This window comes from Gymnoscopelus microlampas, assembly GCF_963454915.1.
Source record: "Gymnoscopelus microlampas genome assembly, chromosome: 6".
NCBI classification, from domain to species: domain Eukaryota; kingdom Metazoa; phylum Chordata; class Actinopteri; order Myctophiformes; family Myctophidae; genus Gymnoscopelus; species Gymnoscopelus microlampas.
Window position 1 is genome coordinate 50,519,074 of NC_139943.1, and position 5,421 is coordinate 50,524,494.

The following is a 5,421-nucleotide window of genomic DNA, read 5'->3' on the forward strand; positions in this document are numbered from 1 at the left end:
ACAGACGTCGTTGCCAGTATGGGTGGCATTGGTAATGACGTCGTTGCCAGTATCGGTGGCATTGGTAATGACGTCGTTGCCAGTATGGGTGGTATTGGTAATGACGTTGTTGCCAATATAGGTGGCATTGGTAATGGTATTGTTGCCAGTATGGGTGGCATTGGTAATGACGTCGTTGCCAGTATGGGTGGCATTGGTAATGGTATTGTTGCCAGTATGGGTGGCATTGGTAATGGCATCGTTGCCAGTATGGGTGGCATTGGTAATGGCATTGTTGTCAGTATGGGTGGCATTGGTAATGACGTTGTTGCCAGTATGGGTGGCATTGGTAATGGTATTGTTGCCAGTATGGGTGGCATTGGTAATTGTATTGTTGTCAGTATGGGTGGCATTGGTAATGGCATCGTTGCCAGTATGGGTGGCATAGGTAATGGTATTGTTGCCAGTATGGGTGGCATTGATTGGTAATGTTGCCAGTTCCAGGAAGAGTCAGAATAGATAAGAGATAATAGAGAAGAAAGGAACACAGAAGAAGCCCAAAAAAACCCAGAAGATCGGTCTATTAAAAATAAGAGCCGAAATGCTGTCCTGGGGCTGAAATAGCACTAAATCTGTGACAAAACGTGTCAAAAAGCAGCACCAGCCCCCCAATACTTGAACCCTATAAAGGTGGACTAAAACTAAGAAGTAACAACATCATTATCCAGCTGGATGAAACTTTATGGTTTATGATCTACTATTTACCATCACATAACTGAGAGTCATTCAGTTTGTGGCAGAGAGTTGTAGAAGATGAAGGTGAGCAGTAAAGAGAATCTCAGTAGGATCAATGGTCACACGCTGCACTCTTGTGGTGAAGAACAGACATGGCACCTGTTTACTGGCTGATCTGCGTCATAGTTGTATGTCTACCTTCATTCATTACTGACACACACACACACACACACACACACACACACACACACACACACACACACACACACACACACACACACACACACACACACACACACACACACACACACACACACACACACACACACACACACACACACAGGCCCAGTACGTGCCTTGCTCAAAGGTATGGCTCATAGATGTTATGGAACCAACAGGCAGAGATTCTCATACATGTTCAGATGATGCTTTTGCATTGAAGCTTCAACTGTTTCAAAAACTAGATCGACAAGCTCACAGTGGCATCGGGCCGCGTTGTGAGCTTGTAGATTGGCTTTTTTTTTAATGGTTAAACTGTAACAGATTTTGCTGGGGGAGGGGGGGCGCTCCACACAGGCCCCTGGGGGGCCCTGGACCCCCACTATGAGGAGCAGTGTTGTAACGGTCAACGTAAGAAGTGTGTTAATCCTCTTAAGTGTCTGTCAGTAAGTAGCCTGCTAGGTCTCTGAGGCACTGTCCTGATTGGCTCTTCCTGTGACACACACACACACACACACACACACACACACACACACACACACACACACACACACACACACACACACACACACACACACACACACACACACACACACACACACACACACACACACACACACACACACACACACACACACACACACCATAACAAAGGGAGCATGGCAGACTGAGTTCTGTCATCATGCTTCTTCCGTCTGTGAGGATCTTCAGAGACAGGACGGCTCTGCTCTGGATCAAGATGTTCGGCAGTGGAACCAAGAAGTGGTTCATGAGGAAACACAGGAGGCATCAGCCTCAGCACCTCCTCAGAGCCAGCGGTCCCAGGTACCGGTACCGGAGGAGACCGGGACCCCCCGCGCTCCTCAAGAGGAGGAGGGAGAGGCAGTGGGCCGCCAGGCTCCTGAGGAGGCACAGGGAGAGGATCCTCCGGGATCTGGACGTGGGCAGAGTCCTGCCTCCTCTGCTCCGGGACAAGGTGTTCTCCCTGAGGGAGTACCGCCTCATCATGGAGCAGGACTCCAGCTCCAAGAGGACTCAGGTGTTCCTGGAGCGGCTGAGCCTGAAGGGTCCGGACGCCTTCTGCTCCTTCTGCTCTGTCCTGGAGGAGGTGTGTCCCCATCTGCTCACCTGCCTCCTGCTGGACACCCAAGGTATTAGACACTCATAAATCATAAGGTTCTGAACTAAATGGAACAGAACTCATGCTTCTAGTACGCTGGTTCTACTACACTGGTTCTAGAGCATGGTTCTAGTACACTGGTTCTTCTACACTGGTTCTACTACACTGGTTATTATACACTGGTTCTAGTACACTGGTTCTTCTACACTGGTTCTAGTACACTGGTTCTAGTACACTGGTTCTAGTACACTGGTTCTTCTACGCTGGTTCTAGTACACTGGTTCTAGTGCACTGGTTCTAGTACACTGGTTCTACTACACTGGTTCTTTTACGCTGGTTCTAGTACACTGGTTCTAGTACTCTGGTTCTACTACACTGGTTCTAGTACACTGGCACAAAAATGTGTTTTGCTAATTTAGACCTGCTGGCCAATAGGCCAATGTGAAAAGGGTGGCATTTCTTCCTCGGCCTAGTGGCAATGTGTGTGCAAAATTTCACGGAAATTGCACACTGTGTTCATGTTTTGAGGTGTTTTGTTCAAAACGGACCTATCCTGCAATCTTTGGAAGCCAATGTTAGCCAATTAAGATGGAATATGAAAAATCCGACAGATCTGTCTTGATCACATGACTATAGAGATACTGTGTACCGATTTGCGTGATTTTTGGACAGAATCTGTAGGAGTAATATCAACAAATGTGTTTTGCACAAATTGGCCTCCTGGTGAAGCTCTAAAAGGCAAATGTGAAAAATGCATGGCAAAGGTTTTTCCTTGGCCTCTAGGGAGTGTGCGTGTAAAGTTTCACACAGATCGGTGCAGTTATAGGTAAAAACGTGAAACGGCCTGTTAAAGCGCCACCATGAGGCTGATTTGAAAATTTCAAGTGTCATTTCTTCCTCGACCTAGTGGGGATGTGCATGCAAAATTTCACGGAAATCGCATGCTGCGTTGATGATTTGAGGCATTTTGTTCAAAACAAACCAATCCTGCAAACTTTGGAAGACAACCTTAGCCATTCAGGATGGAATATGGAAAATCGGACAGATCCGTGTTGATTACATGACTATAGAGATACTGCATACCGATTTGCGCAAGGTTTGGACAAAATCTGTAGGATTGATATCCAAAAATGTGTTGTAAACAAATCGGCCTCCTGGTGGCGCTATAACAGGCCAATCTGAAGAATTCGGGGCAGAGGTTCGGCTTTGGCATCCAGGGAGTGTGTGTGCACAGTTTCACAGTGACTGTGCCAACGGTGCCGGAGATTAGCTGTTCACAGACAGACACGGACGGACGGACAGACGGACGGACAGACAGGGTGCCTTTCGGCCTGGCGGAGACAATAAACACTGGCCTTGAATAGGAATATTTATTAGAAAATACATTTGCAACACTGTGTGATTCCTGCTGATATTGATTCTTATCAACATAGTTCAAAAGCTGTAAATGGAAGCATGCTGTATATTATGTATATATATATCTATAATGTATCTATGTATCTAATCATGTATCTATAATATACATGTATATCTATAATACACATCTATCTATAATATACATGATGGGAGATGACACTACTTTGCAGTTTAAGCCACGCCTCCTTGTAAGAGCCATCAGAAATAGCTTCTTAAATCTGTCTGAGGAGATTACAGCAAGCCCCGCCCCCTCTGACATCATCATGTGACCTCACCCGCCCTGGTGACACACACACACACACACACACACACACACACACACACACACACACACACACACACACACACACACACACACACACACACACACACACACACACACACACACACACACACACACACACACACACACACACACACACACACACACACACACACACACAGAGAGAGAGAGAGAAAATAAGTTATGTTTATGTCATGCAGTATTTGATAATGCAGTATGTTGAGTGAGTAATGTTTATTTCGGGTAGTATACAGCAGTGGTCGGGACCGGGGACCCCTCTATGATTTTAGGAGGGTCTTAAAATGATCCATAGCATCTATTTTTTGGGGGGTGTCCTCTGGGGTCCCTCCTAAAATAAACCATAGCATCTATATTTTGGGGGGTCCCCTCTGGGGTCTCTCCTAAAATGAACAATAGCATCTCTATTTTGGAGGGTCCCCAGAGGATTATCTTAATGCGCAACATTGTTTTTCACTCACCAGTAAACAAACCAACATACAGTATAAGTGTAAACAAGGTATAAACATACAGTATAAGTGTAAACAAGGTATAAACATACAGTATAAGTGTAAACAAGGTATTTACATACAGTATAAGTGTAAACAGGGTATCAGTAAACAAACCAACATACAGTATAAGTGTAAACAGGGTATAAACATACAGTATAAGTGTAAACAGGGTAAACATGTGCAAGGAGCTTCTTGACTGAGAAGATGGAGGATTGGGGGTTGAAAGTGGGCGTGGTTGAGTTCTGGGTGCAGGTGTGGGACTACCATCAGCAGAAAGGCTAATGGGAGGGATAGTGTTTTGGCTAATATCACCTACAGTGTGGTGTTGTGAGGAGACACCAGGCACTCTAATGGCAGTTTTTACCTGCTGGAGTTCACGGACAAGAACGTTTTCTCTTTGTTGCCGACTAATCAAAAAGTCTTTGAACACGCCAACCAGTGAAGTTTCACCTGGCGCTGCTGTCGGCTGCTGCAATGTGTCCCTCTGGAGTGAGTGTGGAAATATAGTGGCCCTCTCCATCATCAAAGTTGCATCACCCCTGTCGTAAACCAAACTTTGTTCTAACTCTGCCAGGTTTGTTGGAATAACCTCTGCGGCTTGCCATCCCACCACTGCCGCCACATGTCACATCCCTGTCTCTGAGGCTTGTGTGTTCCCTTAGTACGTTTTGGTACAACCAGACATGTTCATAAGGATGGTTTTATTTCCCCCAAGTATCAATACATATAAGTGGCAAAAACAAAGGAGACCAGACGTCTGTAAAATAGAAAATAAAGAAACATTCAAAACCAAATAACTTCAAATGATCAAATGTAAATTATATTCAAGTATCATTATAATAATAATAAAATACAACACATTATCAAATGATTTCTGCAATGAATTACACAATAAACAAATGCATTTTAACTTCATATAATTACAAAATAACACACCTCCATAGAGACAAGGACTCAGCAGACACAGCACAGACAGCAGACTGTCATTTATTTCATTTTCATGTAGACTTGTAGATCTTTGCTTTCATCTCATGTATTGTCCAGTGTACCTCTTTAACACCCTGAAAACCCTGTCCACAGACAAGGTTGGTTTGGTCCAATTTGGCCCCAATTAGTGGTTGCAGGTGTGTTTCCTGACAAACCTATAAATTGTCCTGAAC